Source organism: Muscardinus avellanarius (genome assembly GCF_963383645.1).
Source record: "Muscardinus avellanarius genome assembly, chromosome: 3".
NCBI classification, from domain to species: Eukaryota; Metazoa; Chordata; class Mammalia; order Rodentia; family Gliridae; genus Muscardinus; species Muscardinus avellanarius.
In genome coordinates, this window is record NC_137788.1 from 97,085,628 (window position 1) to 97,106,748 (window position 21,121).

Genomic DNA, 21,121 nt, shown 5'->3' on the forward strand with positions numbered 1-21,121 from the left:
CCTGGTGGTCAGGACACTGTCAACGACCTCAAGTCAGTTTAGTTATTGCAGGCATTTGTTCAGCAAATGTGTCCACTAGGCCTTTTAAATACGCTGTCTAATTCTCACAGCAAGGTAGGTATCCCCAATTCTGTGGATAAGTAAATAGAGGCTCAGGAAACATAACTAACTGTCCCAGGGTCCTCACAGCTTATATGTGTAATGCCAAGATAATGATACAAGTCTAACTTCGAACAAGGTGATGCCAAATAGAGAAAAAGGTGTGGGCACTGTGCTAAAGAGTTTCTGAATAGGCAGCATTCAGGTGGTGTGTGTGTGTGTGTGTGTGTGTGTGTGTGTGTGTGTGTGTGTGTGTGTGTACTGGGGTTCCTGGAAGCCCTTCTACCTCCGGGCTACACTCCCAGACTATTATATATATAATTTTTTTTTTTTAATTTGGAAACAGGGTCTCTTAAGCCAGGGCGGCTGGCTTAGAACCAGCGTGATCCTCCTGTCTCTGCCTCCCAAACACGGGGATTATAAGCCTGCGCCACCATGCCCAGCCGTTCTAGTGGTTTTAAGTTGCAAGGGGTATAACTTGAATTGTGCTCTGCAAGACTTGTAAATGAAAAAGTTTGAGGATTCTGTGTTAAATTTACTCCTTCCTCTTAAAACTAAGCTCTGGCTTTAATTAAGGCGAATAAAGTTAAAGTAGTGCTTTGTAGAACCAAACAAAACACCATATACTTTGAGGGAAGTGATTCATAATAAGGAGCAGGAGCATATTGCCTTTGACGTTGGGTAGGGAGAGTTGGTGTAAAGCTAAGAACAAGAGTTTGGAATGAGGTGGGTTTAGACCTAAATCCCAGTTCCACCATGGTAAGCCTGTGGGGTTACGTATGCTCTCAAAGCTAAAATCTGTAAAGTTGAAATAGTCAATGACATATGGGGTTATTTTGAGGATTTGGTAGGATGATGTGCCTAAAATACCTACCAGTGCTTTTGCACCCAGTTGACATTTAAAGAGGAGACAAGGAACTTGTTCAAGAAAGCCTGTTTGCTTTAGATGTTATATTTAAGCTCTTTATCGTGACAACTGCAAAATTGTTTAAGAAAGATACTTCATATTAAAAGGGGAATAAATGAAGGCTGAAATACCAAAAGAAAGTGACTTATTTAAAAGTGGCACAATTTTTTAACTAGTGGGTACCAGTCTAGGCAGGGCATCTCTAATTAAATGATTAGATTTAAATTTTTAAAAATCCCTTTAGGAATTACTACCATCCGCTATGTGTACATATGTGAAAATACCAGTGTCAGTCTCAGTGCCCTGTATAGGGAAGAGAGGAGTAGGGGAGGCCGTCCGGGGGCCCCGCCAAGTGCCATATGCATGTATATCACTGTCAATGTGATTTATGTTTTGTGAGACTATAATGCACCAGTATAAACATATTAAAAAATTTAAATCCCTTTAGGGGACCCTTTTAAATCAGAAAGAGTTAACACTCCTGGTGCAGTGCTGCATGCTTGTAATCCCAGCATTTGAGAGGCTGAGACAGGAGGATCATGGTTCGCAGACAGCCTCAGCTACTACTTCATGAGGCCCTTTGCAACTCAGTGAGACCCTGTTTCAAAATAAAGAATAAAAAATCAGGCTGGGGGTATAGCTTAGAGGTAGAATGCCCCTAGGTTCCATCCCCAGTACTGCAAAAAAAAAAAAAAAGAGTTAACACTGTAGCATATCTCCCATAAAAATATGAAATTAATTATATGTAAAAGAGTTAACAGAGCAGGCCCAAGACTGCTGACTTTAGAAAGGCCTGCATACTGACTGTGTTGCCCATGGCCAGGGTCTGGGAACTGAATGGTAAATGGAGTATTTGTACAGTGTGGTTGATTCTGAACAACCTGTGAGATAGATTCTAGAATTTTGTTTCATGCTAGGCAAAGGGTGCGTAAGTAACGAGCCTAATAAGAACCTTGGGCACTGAGTCTCTAATGAGTTTCTCCAGTAGTACATGGCACAATTTGATGCCAGAGAAATTGTGTGCTGATGCTGCTTTGTATCCTGTCCTTGTAATCCAACCTGTGAGTACAACTAGATGTTGAATCCTATGAGTTTCTCCTAAGTAATCACCAAACCCAGGGTTGGTCTTGGGGACTCCCATGAATGAACCTATGTAAAATAACATTTGTTTTGTTGGCAAAAAGTCTTAGAGATAAGCCGGGCATGGTGGCGCACGCTTGTAATCCCAGCATTTGGGAGGCTGAGACTGGAGGATCGCGGTTCGCGAACAGCCTCAGCTACTTAGTGAGGCCCTCTGCAACTCAGTGAGACCCGGTTTGAAAATAAAGAATAAAAAATAGGGCAGGTAGTATAGCTGGGAGATTGAATGCCCTCGGGTTCTATCCCCAGACCCGAAAAAAAAAAAAAAGTCTTAGAGATACATAGAAAATTACCTTCACACATATTTGGTTTTGTGCAAAAACTACACATACAAATAATTCATTGTTCACCCAATATAACTGAGTACTTACTAGATTTCTAGCTGTTTGTCAGGGGCTGTGAGAAGTCCAACAAATAAGAGCCTAGCTGGTTGTAGTGGTTCCCGTCTGTGATCCTAGTACGTGGGAAGCTGAGACAGGAGGATCGGAGTTTAGAGGTCAGCCTCAGCAACTTAGTGAGACTCTTAGCAGCTTGGTGGGGCCCTGTTTCAAAATGAAAAATATGAAGAGCTGCAGTATAGCTCAGAGGTAGAATGCATCTGTATTCAATCTTCAGTAGTCTCGTCCCTATAAAAGGTCTAAAAGGGAATTACCTATACTTAATGAAATTAGAACAAAATTACTTGGCAGTTGAACACAGTATGACTTACTGCCTAATCAGTGGATCAAACAGTAGGTGAGTGTTGAAATTCTGAAGGTAAAATGTTTATTTACAGCCACAGTGGCTACTGAAAACCATATAGTGTTTCACTGGAGCATGCTGGGAGGGTGAATTTGCATTGTGAGGAGTGAGGTGGGAGGCCTGCTTAAGCAAGACATTAATAGTTGGTGCTAGATCATCCTGAGTGCAGAGAGTTCACATTGAACACGGCAGAGAGAAGATTAGAAAAAGACTCTGAGTGCCATTATAAGGAGTTTGCTTTCCACTGCTTATCGGATAAAATTCAATCTAGTGTTCTTGAACTAGGTTGTAATACGATGAAAGTGGTATTTAAGCTGGCCGGGGGAAGGGGGAGCTAATGCTGTTTGGATTCAAGTGGCAATAGGTTAGAGATGAAGAGACAATAGCCCGGGCAGGAGCTAATGAGAACCTGAACTCGGGTTTCTCATGTGACTGAGGAATGAAAATGAAAGGCCTTAATGCCCCTGAATGACTGAAATAAGGAAGCCAAGAAAGTTCTTTGTTTTGTTTGGGGTGATTATTGTATATGGTGGTAGAGGATACGAAGTGTTAATTGTTTGCTTAATGTGATTGAAGTGAAGGTGAGCTTCATAAAGCAGATGGAGATACATTTACCATGGCTGTGGGTTTCTTAGTTTCTGGTGTGTGGAGCCACACAAGCCTGCTTTGCTTTCTTTTTCTCTTTCCTCTTTTGTTCTTTTTTTCTTTTTCTTTTTCTTTTTTTTTTTTTGGTATTGGAGATTGTATTCAGGCATTTTACCTCTGAGCTATTTCCCAAGCCTGTATATGTGTCTGTCTGTATGCCTGTGCCTCTGAGCTTCATCCACAGCCCTATTTTTTTTTTTTATTGGTGCATTATATTCATTCATCATATTGGGGTAAAAACTTGTGTGTAGAGACATTCACACATCACTGATTTAACCCCTACCCAATTCCCACCCCATTCCCTCCCCTTCTCTCCCTCCCTTGCTCGGCTTAGTGGTTGACTTCGATATGTTTGAGTTCATTGTGTGTTTTAGAGTTTTCCTCTTCCCCCCTCCTTTCTCCTCCTTTAGGTTGTCTTGTTTGCTCCTCCATAGGATTTTCTTTTTCATCTAGAGTTCCTCCTATGACCCAATTCTCCCTAACTCTCACATATTAGGGAAAGCATCTGATTTCTTATTTTTTGTGACTGACTAATCTCACTTAGCATAATGTCCTCCAGTTCCATCCATTTCCCTGAAAATGATGTAATTGAGGTTTTTTTGATGGCTGAGTAAAATTCTATTGTGTACATATCCCACAGTTTTGTAATCCATTCATCTGTTGATGGACATCTTGGCTGGTTCCATAGTTTGGCTATAGTGAATTGTGCAGCTATGAACATAGATACACATGCATTAGTTTGGTTTCTTTTCTTTTGGGTAGATACCCAGAAGTGGTATTGCTGGATCAAATGGTAGATTTGTTCCCATTCTTCTGAGGATTCTCCATACTGTTTTCCAAAGTGGTTGTACTAATTTGCAATCCCACCAACAATGTCTTAGAGTTCCCACTTCTCTACATCCTTGCCAGCATCTACTGTAATTTGTGTTTTGAATGATTGCCATTCTAGTTGGAGTTAGGTGAAATTTCAGGGTAGTTTTAATTTGCATCTCTCTGATTGCCAGTGATGTTGAGCATTTTTTCATGCATTTATTGGCCATTTGAATTTCTTCTTTTGTGAAGTGTCTATTTAGTTCACTTGCCCATTTTGTTATTGGATGCTTTGTTTTCTTAGTGTTGAGTTTCTTGAGTTCTCTGTATATTCTAGATATTAGTCCTCTATCGGAGGGGTAGGTGGCAAAAATCTTCTCCCATTCTGTTGCCTCTCTATTGAGGTTCTTGACAGTCATTAGGCCGGGTGTGGTGACACACGCTTGTAATCCCTGTGCTTGGGAGGCGGAGACAGGAGGATTGCGCTGGTTTGAAGCCAGCCTCGCTGGCTTAAGAGGCCCTGTTTCCAAATAAGAAAATATAAAAATAGGTCTGGGCGTGTAACCAGGAGGTAGAAGGGTTTCCAGGAACCCCAGTACCACCACAAAAAAAGAAAATAATAATAATAATGATAATAATAATAATAATAATAATAATAATAATGATGAAGAAGAAACAGGGTCTTAGGCAGGCATAGTGGTGCACACTTGTAAGTCCAGTACTTGGGAGGCTGAGACAGGAGGATCACCAGGTTCAAAGCCAGCCTCAGCTACTTAGTGAGGCCCTCTGCAATTTAGTGAGACCCTGTTTCAAAATAAAGAATAAAAAATAGGGCTAAGGATGTAACTCAGAGGTAGAATCCCCCTGGGCTCCATCCCTAGTGGAAGAAAGGAAGGAAGGAAGGAAAGAAAGAAGGAAGACAGTCATTCAGGCTTGCTAAATTGTTGAAGCTGGTCTTGAACCTGTGATCCTCCTGTCTCAGCCTTCCAGGTATTGGGATTACAAGTATTAGCTGCCGCACCTGGCTTACGTTTGAGGTTTCATTAAGAACGTCAAGACAGAGTTCATTCTAATCTGCTTAAATAAAGGAAAATTTTTCTTACATATTTTAGGATTTTCCAGTTTGCCTTATTTTGTTCTTTTTTGTTATTGTTTTGGTTTTCTGGTTTTGGTGCTGATTGCTAAGTAATTTCCTAAATTTCACATGAGCTATGGCAAAAACACATGTAAATTCAGGGAGTGTCCAGGAAGCTAATGAGCACATCTGTGTATTGGAGCTTTTACTTTGTAAACAAGCTAAGATTTCTCTCTTCTTATTTTTTTCTCCCAAGAGAACATCTTTGTGTTTTCAAAATTTTAATTCACTGCATATTGTGTAGATCTTTTTGGTAATTGTTTCCTTTTGCAAAAGTAATGCAGATTCATGTGGAAAATTTAGAAAAGCAAAAGGAAAGGAACAAAACTGCTCATAAATAAAGCACCCAGAGCCGGGCGTGGTGGCACACCCTTATAATCCCAGCGCATGAGAGGCAGAGACTGGAGGATCGTACAGGTTTGAAGTCAGTCTCACTGGCTTAAGAGACCCTGTTTCCAGTATATATAGATATATATATATATATATATCTATATATATATATATCTCGGAGTGTAGCCTGGAGGTAGAAGGGTTCCATCCCCAGTACAACCAATAAAGCACCCAGAGATAATTACTATTCTTAATATTTTGGTGTATAATAGAGGAGCTTCTATTGATCTCCTTTTATACTTAAATACACATATCTCTTTCCCTTTACAATTATCACCTTTTTAAACCAAAATGAGATCTGAGTATACTTAATACATTCTTTCAATTAATGAATCTTCTCTATCATTATATATTTGGTTACAAAATGCTTTAAGTAGATGTAAATCATTCTATTGTTTAATTTTCATGATTTATTGATCCAAACCCCTTTCAATTTTTTTTTTTTTTTTTTTTTTGGTGGTACTGGGGTGGAACCCAGAGGCCTTCTACCTTCGGGCTATACTCCCAGACCTATTTTATATTTTTATTTGAAACAGGGTCTCACTAAGTTGCTGAGAGCCTCACTGAGTAGCTGAGGCTGGCTTCGAACCTGTGCAATCCTCTTGTCTCAGCCTCCCAAGTGCGGGGATTACAAGTGTGAGCCACCACACCCAGCTCCAAACCCCTTTTATAGTAGTCTTCTGACCTTCCTTTTTAATACTTTTATAAGTGAACTACAATAAACATCCTTGTACCCAAATTTGGTGCATATCTATTATTATTAATTTAGGACTAATACTTAAAAATGGAATTATTGAGTCATATATTCACATTTATAAGACATTTGGTATATATTATCAACTTACCCTTTATTGCAGTATATTAATTTTTTATGATTAAAAGCACTAATAGAGCCTGGCATGGTGGCACAATCTTGTAATCCCAGCATTTAGGAGGCTGAGACAGGAGGATCAGAGTTTGCAGCCAGCCTCAGCAACTTAGTGAGGCCCTTTGCAACTCAGTGAGATCCTGTTTCAAAATAAAGAAGAAAAAATGGGGCTGAGGGATGTAGCAGTAGAACACCCCTGAGATCCATCCCCAGTACCCCCCCCAAAAAAAGTCATTTATAGTGGCAAGTATCAAAAGTAGCCAAAATTAGAAAATGCTTTCTGACCATATGGCACATAGTTCTTTACACCCTGGATCCCGTCACCCCACTTCTGGGTAAATATACAAAGGAATTGAAATCAGTATGCTAAAGAAATAGCTGCATTCCCATGGTCATTTCAGCATTATCCACAGTAGCCAAGACATTGAAACAACCTAAGTGTCTGTAAATGGATGAATAGAGATTTTAAATGTGGTTTATCTAATGGAATGCTATTCAGCTTTAAGAAAATAAAGAAATGCCAGGCGTGGTGGCGCACAGTTGTAATCCCAGCATTTGGGAGGCTGAGACCTAGAGGATCGTGGTTCGCGGACAGCCTCAGCTACTTAGTGAGACCCTCTGCAACTCAGTGAGACCCGGTTTCAAAATAAAGAATAAATAATAGGGCAGGGGGTGTAGCTCAGAGGTCGAATGTCCCTGAGTTCCATCCCCAGACCCGCAAAAAAGAAAATAAAATAAAAAAGAAAATAAAGAAATCCTGTCATTTGTGACAAGGTGGATGAAGCTGGAGGACATTATGCTAAATGATATCATAAGCCATTCACAGACAGACAAATAGCACATGACTTACTTCTACATGGAATATGTGAGAGGTCAACTCATAGAGGCAGAGAAGAGAATGGTGGTCTCCAGGAACTAGAGCGGGAGGCACAGGACATTGTTTTGTCAAAGGAAAAGTTTCTCTAAAGATGAGTAAGTTCCAGAGGTATATTGTACGTAATGACTATAGTTGATCTTTTATACATTTGAAAATTGCTGAGAGTATTGTAAATGGCCTAACCATAAAAATAAATGAATTATTAAATATGCAAATTCACTTCATTTAACCATTTCAAGGTGTATGCAAATATCAAAACATCATGTAGAGGCCAGGCATGGTGGTGCACGCTTGTAATCCCAGCATTTGGGAGGCTGAGACATGAGGATCTCAGCTGCTTAGTGAGGCCCTTTGCAACTCAGTGAGACCCTTCTCAAATAATAATAAGTAGGGGTGTAGTTTGGAGGTAGAATGCCCCTGGATTCTATCCCCAGTAACACACACACACACACACACACACACACAAAATCATGTACACCATAAATACAATTTTTGTCAGCTATTCACTAATATAAATAAATATTTAGAAAAACTTCTTTATACCCTGGCCAGAAATGGGGTCATCAATTCATATTATTGTCATAGCTGTAATGCATTTACTTAAGCACTTAGCTAATGTACTTTCTTTTTTTTTTTTTTTTTTGCGGTACTGGGGATGGAACCCAGGGGCATTGTACCTCTGAGCTACACCCCACACCCAGTACTAATGTATTTTCTTAATCTTTACATTAATACTCAAAATAATCCTGTGAGGAGCCAGGCGTGGTGGCTTATGCTTGTAATTCCAGTACTTGAGAGGTTGATGCAGGAGGATCACAGGTTAGAGGACAGCCTCAGCAAGTAGTGAGATTCTCATCAACCTAGTAAGATTCTGTTTCAAGATAAAAATAAAATAGGGCTGGGGGTATAGCTCAGAGGTAGAACGCCTCTGGGTTCAATCCCCAATACAGAAAAATAAAATAAAAATAATCCTGTGAGGGAAGTGCTATTATTATATCATTAATACTAATAATATTATTACTGTTATTATTGCTGTTATTCTCATTTTAAATCTAAGGAAATATAAACACAAAGGGATGTTGAGAGTTAGTCAGCTAGTAAGTTCAGGGCTAAGAGATGTGCTGGTTCTAGAAACTACAATTACTATCATTATTTTTTTGGTGGCACTAGGAATTGAACCCAGGAGTGTCCTACATCTGAACTATACCTCCAGCCCTATTTTATTTTTTATTTGAAACAGTGTCTCACTAAGTTAGCACTCATTAGCCTTGAACCAGCAATCTTCCTGTCTCAGCCTCCTAAGTACTGGTATTGCAGGGATGCGACCCCATGACTGGCTCCAGGGACCACTCTTAATCACTAGACTCAACTTATCATATTTTGTGTTGTATGCTTTCTCAATTTTGTGTTTTAGAAAAATAATAGATAAATATATACATGTGTATATGTGTATATATATACGTATATATATTTATTACTTTTTCTGAATGTCACTTGTTGAAAACTGGTTCCAATATGTACTACCACTAAATAGGTTACTAAACCTGGCTTCTTTACGTTTGCCTCAAGATAGTTGTATATGAAAGATAAGAAACAATACTTATGCCCATGCTGTTTTCTTCAAGGTGTGGCTTTCCAGGTCTAAGTTAGCAAAAGTTAGTTACATTCCTAGATTTGTTTGTTTGTTTGTTTGTTTATTGTGGCACTGGGGATTAAACCCAAGGGCATTCTACCTCTGAGCTACACCCCCAGCCCTATTTTTTAGTCTTTGTTTCGAAACAAGGTCTCACTAATTTGTGGAAGGCCTCACTAAGTAGCTGTGGCTGGCCACGAACCTGCGATCCTCCTGTCTCAGCCTACCAAGTACTGGGATTACAAGCGTGTGCCACCACGCCTGGCTTAGATATGATTTTATAAAAAGTATTGTTAATACCATTTTATGCTAGTAAATTAATATTCACCAATGTTATCACTAAGCCATGCATAGTAGGCATTTTATGAACACTTACTAGAAAATTTAAGATATTTGGACAAAGGATCTGTTGTAGATTTGCTAAGTGTGACAAATATAGAGATCCCCAAATTAGATATATGAGGAAGTCATATGGGGAAGTATATGGTATCCTGTGTGTATAACGTATAAAAAATATGTTCAGTTTGGGTGTTGGCCTTTGAGGGACATTATCAAATGAAGCTCTAGGGAAGACAGTGGATCCTGGGGAATCTTGAAGTATGTTAATAACAGAGACAGGGGTTAGTTTTGAGAGACGATGGTCTTGAAACACTAAAAAGTCAACTTCTATATTTTATATTCCTAATTTTATTTAATTCTCACAAAACCTCTTTAATTATTTTTGTGGTACTAGGGATTAAGCTCAGGAGCATCTACCTCCAAACTACACTCCAGCCCTATTTTATTTTTTTATTTTAAACAGGGTCTCGCTAGGTTAATGAGAGTCTCACTACATCATGAGGCTGTCCTCAAACCTTTGATCGTCCAGTCTCAGCTGCTGAAGTACTAGGATTACAGGCATGCAACACCACCCCTGGCTACAAAACTTCATTAATAAAAGTGGGAAACTATTGATCCTCTTGGGTTAAGAGAGAATGTCAGGTGCTGTAACACATATAATTTTTAAAAGTAAAAAGTAGTTTAAACAAAATAGAAAAAAAAAAAAGCTTATTTCTCTCTCATATAAAGTCAAAGCTGCCAGTCTGCTCTGTCAAGTTGTCAGGGGCCAGGCCTCTTTTTTTATCTTGTAGCTCTCAGGATATTGTTCTGAGGGACTAACCTGACTTACCCACATCCGAATTCCAGCCACTGGGAATGAGGAAAGGGTAAGCGGAGGTCCCTTCTGCACACAGTCACTGACCAACTTAGCATGGGGCCATATCCAGTGGCAAGGAAGGATATGGAATGTAGTCGTTGCAGAGTGTCCATATACCTAGAAACAATTCAGTTATAATAAAGGGAGGGAGGCCTCTGCTACACCTCCCTCCCTTCCTCACCCCGTCCTGGTTGAACACAGAGTAAGCACTGGCTCAAAGATAAGCAAGGGCTCTACTTGCTGAGCTGCATCCCCACCCCTTATTATTTTTAATTTTGAGGCAGGGTCTGAGTTGCCTAGGCTGGCCTCGAACTTACAGTCTCCCTTCCTCAGCCTCCAGAATAGCTGGAATTGCAGGATGCACCACCAACACCCAGCTTATACCTCTTATTTATTTATTTATTTATTTATTTATTTATTTATTTATTTATTTATAGTACTGGGGATGGAACCCAGGGGCATTTTACTTCTGAGCTACAACTCCAGCCCTCTTTTTTCTTCTTTATTTTGTAACAGGGTCTCACTGAGTTCAAAGAGCCTTACTAAGTAGCTGAGGCTGTCTGAGAACCTCCATTTTCCTATCTCAGCCTCCTACATCTCTGTTAGATATGAGAGAATTAATCCTCAAAAAATTTGTTCACGGTCACACATCAACTAAATACAGTATGTCTGAAGGACTGTCCCCTAAAGGAAGTAGACTTATGCTGGGTACATCAGAGGACAGAACTAGGAGCAGTGGTGAGATGTTAAAGGAGCCATGTTTTTATTTGGTATAACATTAGAACAAATAATTTTCAAGCCGGGTGTGGTGGCGCACGCTTGTAATCCCAGCATTCAGGAGGCTGAGACCGGAGGATCGCGGTTCGCGGACAGCCTCAGCTACTTAGTGAAGCCCTCTGCAACTCAGTGAGACCCGGTTTCAAAATAAAGAATAAAAAATAGGGTAGAGGGTGTAGCTTGGAGGTCAAATGCCCCTGGGTGAACAAATAATTTTCAACATTTACGACAATAGTGAATAGGCTACCTCAGCGCTTCTAACGCTTGAATGGCCTTGTCCATTTGTCAGGAATGACGTTCTTCATTAGAGGAGGGTTACCTAAGTGATTCTTAAGGGCCCCCCCTTTTTTTTTGGCGAGTCTGGAGATGGAACCCAGAGGCATTTGACCTCCGAGCTACACCCCCTGCCCAATTTTTTATTCTTTATTCTAAAACAGGGTCTCACTGAATTTCCAAGGGCCTCACTAAGTAGCTGAGGCTGTCTGTGAACCGTGATCCTCCAGTCTCAGCCTCCCAGATGCTGGGATTACAAGCGTGCGTCACTGCACCTGGCTTTCTTAAGGCCCTTTCTAACTACAAGGTTCTATGATTATACTCTCAATCTTATCTCCTAATATCACTGTTCATAAATATTTCTTTTTTATCCAGGACTGGTGAGCCTATATGAGCCATATGTGTGTGCATTTGTTTTCCACCCTTTTCTTCACACTTCTTTTAGTTAATAGAAATTTCAGTCATTTTTAAGACCTAGCTATAATGTAACATGTCATCAGTTTTATACCCACACCTGTCCTAACCTACAGTCCACCCACTTGTTTCTCTCCAACCTTACTGCACATACTGTATCTTAATAGGTTGGTTATTTGTTGAATGAATAAAAAAACTCGCCTCACCATCCCACTATGACTTCCTCTCGGTCAGTTCTTAAAATTGTTTCTATCAGTCCTTTCACACCCAATTTGTTCTTTTAATTACCTTAATGAAAACTTACTGTTTAGTATAAAGATTGCAGTAATAAAAATAAACAAGAAAAATTGAAGAGGGCAAGAAATGTTTAAATGGCTTCTCTTCCTTTTTTGTGGCAGAGGAAGTGAGGAAACAGAATGGCAGAAGGAACAGCGTGCAGAGCCGCGCCAAACAGCACAGTGTGCTGAGGGCTCTGTGCAGACAGCCGTGTGTTATGCTGCTGCACATAGAGGGAGAGAGGCCGTCCTTCAAGGGGTCTAGGCTTGCGTCCATTCTGTGTCTAGGGAGCCAAAGCAGAGGAGTGATTTATGCAGAGCAGCAGGTTGCTTTGGGCTGGAACTGAAAAGAATTCTCATCTGACGGGCCTCTTTAGCTCACTCAGTTACAATCAAAAAAGTGTGTTAAGAGTCATTGGTATAATGATAAAGGGTCAGCAAAGCTTTCACAAGTAATTGAAGAGGAAGATGACTGAAAGCAAGTGCAAAGGCCCAGCTGAAATTGTAAAATATGTATTTTAGTGACGACAGTTATGCACATTCATGAAATTTCCTCTGGCAGTACTCATAGATTAGGTGTAGAAGAAAATGGACAGTAGGATTGATTCTGGTTTAGGAGTTCATATTTAGATAGAAAGGCCAAAGAGACAATTCCATTCTTATTGGTAAGAATAGAATTTAAGGAATCAGGTGTGGGGTCTACATATTGTAAGGAAGGAAACCAGGCTGGGAAGATACATCAGGAAAATACAGACAAGCTGGAGGGCGAAGGCCTCAGTGATGTTGGAGGAGTGTGTACGGAAGCAGTGGTGCTGACTGGGTCGGAGGCCGGGTGGGGGTTGTGTTCAGAAAGTACGATATTAGTTTGCGATTACTTCACTGAGGCAGTGCAGAGAGGTGGCAACGTCCAGGGTGTAGGTGTTGCTGGAATGGTGTGAAGATTGAGGCAGGGCAGAGACCCTGAGCCTAGGGCATTAGGTTATTTGCATGGTATTAAACTAGCAGGTATGATTACAGGTGCTGGGGTGAAGACAGAGATTGCAAAACAGATACTTTACTGTGCTATCAACTAGGAGAAGAAGAGCATGACATAGCCAGGTGTCTGTGCCTCAGGCTCTTAAGCCCGTAGCTTGAAAGTATAAGGGCTATAGCCTGCAAGTGACAAGTTTAAAAAGTGCCAAGCTGCCTGTGGACCTGTGGGAGATGGAGGTAGAGAATAAACACCACTAACTGCAGGGGCACAATACCAGCAGTGTCCTCGGAGCTTCAGGTAGGCAATGAGTGGGGTGTTGTGTGAAGAGGAGAGTATGAGTTTGTTTAACCCGAGAACAAAGGTCTCAGGTGGTGTAGCAGAATGAACTGGGAAAGGGGACAGCAACAGAAGGAATCAGCGAGGAGAGCGAAAGACAGGGCGGAGGGAGAAAAGCTGACAGGACTCCCATGTCTGTCTTTTCCTGTGGAGTACAGGGATGAGAAGTATAGACAGAAGTGACAGGCCTCAAGATTTCCAATATGGACGTGAAATCGTTTATTATTATATCTAGTATATCTAAGGCCCAGGAGAGCCAAGGTAGCTGTTCCTTCTAGGAGTGCAAGGATGAGGTCATGTACCTCTTGTCGTCCGCTTCCCAGGAGGCCTTGCCTCCTCCTGTTTTATTTATTTATCTGCCTCACAGGCTTCCACATTTTGGCAATTATGCACAAAGCTTCCATAAATATCTGCATGCAAGTTTTTGTGTTGACGGAAGATTTCAACTCATTTGATTAAATACCAGAGAACGTGATTTGCTAGGCCACAGAAAAGTATTGCCCACCCACCCCTTTTAAAGGCTGGTTGTTTCACAGTATTTGTGAGGCAAGGAGGACAATTACTAGTATTCTACTTTGTTAATAAGTTAAAAAAAAGCAAATGAATTACTCAAGATTACGCTGGTAATAAGTGATGGTGCAGAAGTACAAATCAGGATTTCTGCCTGCTAGCTTTTTTCACTCTTGTGTGACTTCCTCATTACATAACAGACAAATAATGTAGATTTCTTGCCCATGGTCTTAATTCTAAAACTGTCACATTGCTATTAAAAAACTGCAGTGAATTTGTGCCTAGAACTGGGCGGGAAGAATAACTGAAAAAGTACAATATTTGTTAGATTGTTTTAGAGTGACGAGAACAATACTGGCATGGTGGTGCGTACATGTGATCCCAGTGACTCAGGGCTGGGGCAGAAGGATCACAAGTTTGAGGAAACTTAGTGAGACCCTGTCTCAAATTAAAGAATAGAAAGGGCTAGGGATACAGCTCATTGGTAGAGCATGTCTGATTTCAATTCCTAGCACTGCAAAGAAGAAAATAAAAGTATGATATTATTAAAGTTTTCTAATCTAACAATTTTGTTTATATTTAAAATGTATTCACTGGGCATAGTAGCACATACCTGAAATCCCAGCACTTGGGAAGCTGAGACAGGAGGATCACAGGTTCGAGGACAGCCTCAGCAAGTAGTAAGACTCTCATCAACCTATTGAGACCCTGTTGCCAAAAAAAATAAAATAAAATAGGGTTGAGGGTGTAGCTCAGAAGTATCATGCCCCTGGGTTCAATCCCCAGTATCATAAAAAAATAATAATAAAATTAGGGCTGGGGATGTAGCCCAGAGGTAGAATTCAATCCCCAGCACTACAAAAAAATAAAGTAAAAAATAAAATGTGTTAGGCCAGCAATGAAAAGGCAGTCCATAGGAGGGGAGAAAATATAAATCATATATCTCATAAGGGATTAATAGACTAAAGCAGTACTACAACTCAGTAACAACAAACTTGATTTTAAAATGGGCTTAAAGAACTTAGAGATTTATTTTTTTTAAGTTATACAAATGGTCAATAAACAGAAAACAGAAAATAAGTGTTGGCAAGGATAAGGAAAAATGGGACCACTTTTTGTATTGCTGTTGGGAATATAATATGGTACTACATGGAAAGCAATATGGCAGTTCCTCAAAAAGCTCAAAATCACATGATCTCATAGTATCATAGGGGTTACAAGCGTGTGCTACCACGCCTGGCTATTTTTTTTCCTTTTAAACTTTATAATTTAGGAACATTTTACCATAAATTTTTTACAGTATCATTGTTGAGTTCAGTCAGTCACCCTACCAACTAATGTGATTTAGCAAAATACAGACATACAGGCTTATATAATTACTCATTTTTATTTTACAGTTTTAGGAAAGTCCCTCTGTCATCAGATTAACATTTTAGCATCTGAGGCTTGCCAGACCATTTTTAAAAGATGCTGCACTAGAAGATGCTTTCTGGTCTGAGATAGCTTCAGGTTGCCTGGTCCTGAGGTCACAGTCCTGCAAAATGAAGACTTACACACACGTTCATGGCAAACCATCTGAAGTCTTATCACCAGGCCTGTGATTGTGCAGGGAGGGAATGTGGAAGGTGCTACAGAGCCCGAGCAGAATCCTGGCCATGGATGGGCTCCCTGAGGACACTAAGTGACAGGGATACTATGAGAAGCCTTGCCATCCAGGGCTGCAGGGAAGCCGTGAACCCTGCCAAGGAGGGAGTGGCTCTGGAGATCAACTTCTCTCTCTCTTTAGACATGACCTTAAAAAGTTGCCCAGGGGTCCTTACACTGTGATCCTCATGCTTCAGCCTCCCCAGTAGCTGGCATTACAGGAAGATCAGTTTCTTGATGAGCAATAGCCAGGCAGATCTGTGGCAGGGCCGCTTAAGCCTGTGTGTGGATAGAAGGCCCACATGTTGAGTTTGTCTCTTTGCCTCTTTTCTTTCCCAACCCTATTTTCTGTTTCCTTACAAGAACCCAGTCACATTTAATCATACTTGTGTAAGAGGGCTTGCATTGCCAGAAGCAATCCCATTAGTCAGCAGTGGGCCTCTCTTTTATTAAGTGAAAAAGGAACTGAGTCCAAAAGTACTCTAGAAATAGAATGGTGGTTGGTAGGGACCAGGGGACTGGGCAGTTGCCAGTTCAGTTTGCCGAAATGAAAATATTCTGAAGATGAGTGAGCCAGGCTACCTCTGAGATACACACCAGCCCCCGCCCCTGCTTTTTTTTAAACAGGGTCTCAGTAAGTTGTTGAGAGCCTTGCTAAGTTGTTGAGACTGGCTTTCAACCTGTAATCCTCCTGTCTCAGCCTCCCAAGTACTGGGATTACAGGTGTATGCCACCACACCTTGCTGAATATTCTTTTTTTTTTTTTTTTTTGTGGTACTGGGGGTGGAACCCAGAGGCTTTCTACTCCAGGCTATCTCCCAGCCCTATTTTTTATTTTATTTGGAAACAGGGTCTCACTAAGTTGCTGAGAGCCTCACTAAGTAGCTGAGGCTGGCTTCGAACCTGCACAATCCTCCTGTCTCAGTCTCCCAAGCGCGGGGATTACAAGCATGCACCACCACGCCTGGCCTGAATATTCTTAAAACACTGAATTGGACACTTTAAATAGGTAAATTGTATAGTATGTTAATTATATCTGAAGAAAGTTGGGTTTTGGGGGGGATTGTTTGTTTTGATACTGGGGATTGAACTCAGGGGCATTCTACCTGCAAGCTACACCCCCAGCCCTATTTTTTATTCTTTATTTTGAAACAGAGTCTCACTGAGTTGCAAAGGGCCTCGTTAAGTAGCTGAGGCTATTCTCAAACTGCGATCCTCCTGTCTCAGCCTCCCAAATGCTGGTATTACAGTGTGTGCCACCACAACTGGCAAGAAAGCTGTGTTTTATAAAAATATTTTTTGACAGAATCCCATTAAGCCAATCTAATTCCTTGGACAAGCCCATTCTTTCATGTAGTAAATACATGTTTATTATCTGTAGTAAATACTATTCTAAGCAATTGAATTAGTTCTGCTGTTTTTTGCTTTAAATTTTTATATTATGAAATTATTTAGCTAGGCATAGTGTTGCACATTTGTAATTCCAGGACTTAGAAGGCTGAGACAGGAGGATCACAGGTTTGTGGCCAGCCTCAGCTACTTAGTGAGGCCCTCTGCAACTTAGTGAGACCCTGTTTCAAAATAAAGAAAAGAAAATAAGGCTTGGGTTGTAGCTCAGAGGTAGAAAGTCCCTGAGTCAATCTCCAATACTGGAAAAAAAATTGTTTTTCTTAGTGTTTATTCTCCTATCTGTACAATGATTATAAAGATTTTAGTATCCCAGTTTTTATTAAGCTGCTATAATTTATGTAGTTGCTGTTATTTTTATTAAGTTTAGTTTTTAGGGTCAAATTTTATATATCTAAATTTCATAAACAATTCATAATTTTTGTGAAAGTTCATAATTAAGAGTAAATATTATGTATCATTTTAGCCAGTGAGCTTAATGTTTATTATTGCTATCAATAATATTCATTATAGATTGAATAAAAGACCTCATTTCTCTTTTTTTCTTAGCTAATTTTCAGCATTGCCCTCCAGCTCTATATTAGGGCATAGGGAACAAAGATCTCCAGGGTCAAAATATCCTGCTTTTAGTCGACTTGATAAGACAAAACCATGAGGGTGTGCACTGTGGAGAACGTGGTGTCCAGGAAGTGAGCAGAGCAGAGCGTATTGGGGCTGTAGAGAAAATGAGGGGGCTTTGTGGCATCACAGGAGCTAAGCAGGAGTTGGAGTATGGGCGTTCATGCCGCCGTACTGTGTAGGCATGTGTGTTATGCGAGCTGCTTGCTTAACTCGACTTGAAAGTATGTTGGGGCCAGTTTTGCTTGGATAAAATCATATGAAGATTAGATTTAATTCTGTATGCAATATGATCTTACACCCATGCCTTTTTGTGATTTTAAAATTGTAAAAAGGTCAGTATAGAAAATTAATGAAATGTATAAAATTACGAGAAAGAAAAAATATTACCCATAGCAGTAATTACAGTTAACATTTTGTTTTTCAGGTCTGGGAATGGAACCCGGGGGCATTTGACCTTCAAGCTACACTCCCTGCCCTATTTTTTTTTTTTAAAACAGGGTCTCACTAAGTTGTGGAGGGCCTCACTAAGTGTCTGAGGCTGGCTTTGAACCTGTGGGATCCTCCTGTCTCAGCCTCCCAAAGGCTGGGATTACAAGCATGTGCCACCATGCCTGGCCAGTTAACATTTTTTGATATAGCTTTCTAGTTTCTTCCCATGCCTTTTTAACATAGTTGAAACCAATTTGCATACACAGTTTTTTTTAGTATTGATTGATTGATTGATTTGTGTGGTATGGGGATTGAACCCAAGGACATTCTACCTCCAAGATATACCCCAGCTCTATCTTTTATTCTTTATTTTAAAACAGGGTCTCACTAAGTTGCAGAGGCCCTCACTAAGTAGCTGAGGCTGGCCATGAACCTGCGATCCTCTTGTCTCAGCCTCCCTAGTACTGGGTGTGCACCATGACACTCACCTAGTATTTATTTATTTATTTATTTATTTATTTATTTTGGTGGTACTGGGGTTCCTGGAAGCCCTTCTACCTCCGGGCTACACTCCCAGACCTATTTTTACATTTTTATTTTGGAAACAGGGTCTCCTAAGCCAGCGCACGGCACGCGGCTGGCTTCAAACCTGTGCGATCCTCCTGTCTCTGCCTCCCAAGGGTGGGGATTACAAGCCACGCCCGGCTAGTTTTTATTTTTTTTAATAGCCAGGTGTAGCCGGGCGTGGTGGCTCACCCCCGTGCTTGGCAGGCTGAAACAGGAGGATTGCACAGGTTTGAAGCCAGCCTCAGCTACTTAGTGAGGCTTTCAGCAATTTAATGAGACCCAGTTTCCAAATAAAGTACTAAATAGCTCTGGGAGTCTAGCTCGGAAGTAGAAGAGCCCCTGGGTTCCACCCCCAGTACCATGGGGGGGGGGGGAATAGCCAGGCGTGTTGGCCCACACCCATAATCCCAGCAGTTAGAAGGCTGAGATAAGAGAATCACAGGTTCAAGTGACATTGTTTGGTCCTGTCTCCTTCCCCAAACCTCCCCTTTCCCTTCCCTCCTCCCTATTTGCAAAGCCAAGTTGTAGAACCAACGTCTGTCAGCAAATGAATGGATAAAGAAAATGTGGTATATCCACACAATGGAGTTTAACTAAGCCATAAATAAGAACAAAATTATATCATTTGCAGGAAAATGGATGGAATCGGAGAGCATACACAAATTTTTATCTTGCTTTTTAAATGCTTTGTAATATAAGCATTTTCATGTTGTTAAAAGCTTTAGTATATGTTATTTTAGTAGTCTCATACATATATTCTTTCATGACTGGAGTATAAATTAAGTAGCAGCTCTTTTGCTTTGTATATTCCTGTTGTTTCTGGCTTACTCCCTCTATTGCTGATGCTGAGCTCCTTCCCTCAAGCATCTGAAAGTGAGGTGCAAGCAAGGTGTATACCACGCGGTAGGTGGCTGAGGGATTGCACATAGAACAGAACACAGGGGCCAGAAGATTGAACCTTGGCAGAAAAGCCCTAATTCAGGAAATTCAGGGAGCATCACAGGAGCTAAGCAGAGGCTGGAGTAGGGGGTGTTCACCCTGCCACAAGTGAGGAGACGTGGGTGTTCTGAGAGCGCTCTCTTGACAATTGGCAAGTGTCTGGTCAACTCAGAAACTCGTTGAGTCCTCGGAACAAAGTCAGGCTCATAGTGAGCATGTGCTACGGCTGCAGAATCAGAGTATAACAGGTTTTTTTTAGGGGGGTGTTGTTAATGAAAAGAAGTGGAATTAAGTCAAAGGGTGAAGACAAGAACAAGGAGCAATTTATTTCACACTTTTTTTTTTCCTTTGGTGGTACTGGGGTTCCTGGAAACCCTTCTACCTCCAGGCTACACTCCCAGACCTATTTTTATACTTTTTTATTTGGAAACAGGGTCTCTTAAGCCAGCTCACGGGCGGCTGGCTTCGAACCTGCGCAATCCTCCTGTCTCCGCCTCCCAAGCACGGGGATTACAAGCGTGCGCCACCACGCCTGGCCACACATTTATTTTTAAGAGGGAGTAGAACATGATTATAATCATTATTGGGGCAAAGGAATAATTTTAAAAAGGGGATACAAATTTAAAAGAATACCAGGGCACAGTGGTGTGCACCTATAATCCCAGTACTTGGAGGCGGAGACATGACTACAGGTTCAAAGCCACCTCTGCAACTTAGTGACACTTGCAGCAACCTAACAAGGTTCAGACCTTGTTTTCAATAACAAATAAAATTGGGCTGGGAGTGTAGCTTGGAGGTAGAATGCCTCTAGATTCAATCCCCAGATACACACACACACACACACACACACACACACACACACACGAACACGCGCGTGTGCGAAAAACCAACTTCTAATTGAAAATCTTAATTTTTTTCTTCTGTCTTAAAACCCAGTCACTGTCAGACATGGTGGTGCATACCTTTAATCACAGTACTTGGGAGGCTGAAATGGGATATCAGGTTCGAGGACAGCCTCCATAAGTAATGAGACTCTCATTAACCTAGCAAGAACCTGTTTCAAAATTTAAAAAAAAAATTAAAAATGGGGCTGAGGTTGTAGCTCAGAGATAGAAGCCTCTGGGTCCAATCTCCAATCACACACACACACACACACACACACACACACACACAAGCAAAAAAAAAAAAACAGTAACTGGGTTCAGAAGAAATTTTCAGACTTCTAATAAAATGCTTTATCCAAACATCACTAAGAATCTGGCAAATACCCAATATTTATTTTATCTTAATGAGGAACTATCCAGAGTATCAATCTGAGGCTTTGCATGTTTGCTTTGTTTTATGTAGTTATCACTAACATGACATTAGAATAAACTCATTTAGTGACATCTTTCTAGTTAAAATTTTGTTTCCTTGGTCACAAACTGTATCCACAATTCAATACCATTTCTGGGAATTCTGTAGTGCTGATATCTAAATATAAACTTCTTAACATTTTATCTTATGTAATTAACTA

At 40.7% G+C, this 21,121-nt stretch overlaps 1 protein-coding gene across 1 annotated transcript in view; it reads left to right on the top strand.

Annotated features, from left to right (window-relative positions):
* The window catches only part of EEIG2 (EEIG family member 2), a gene marked incomplete at both ends in the record, with an annotated part of 53,287 nt that overhangs the window by 967 nt on the left and 31,199 nt on the right, over nucleotides 1-21,121 (top strand). The window lies entirely within an intron of this gene.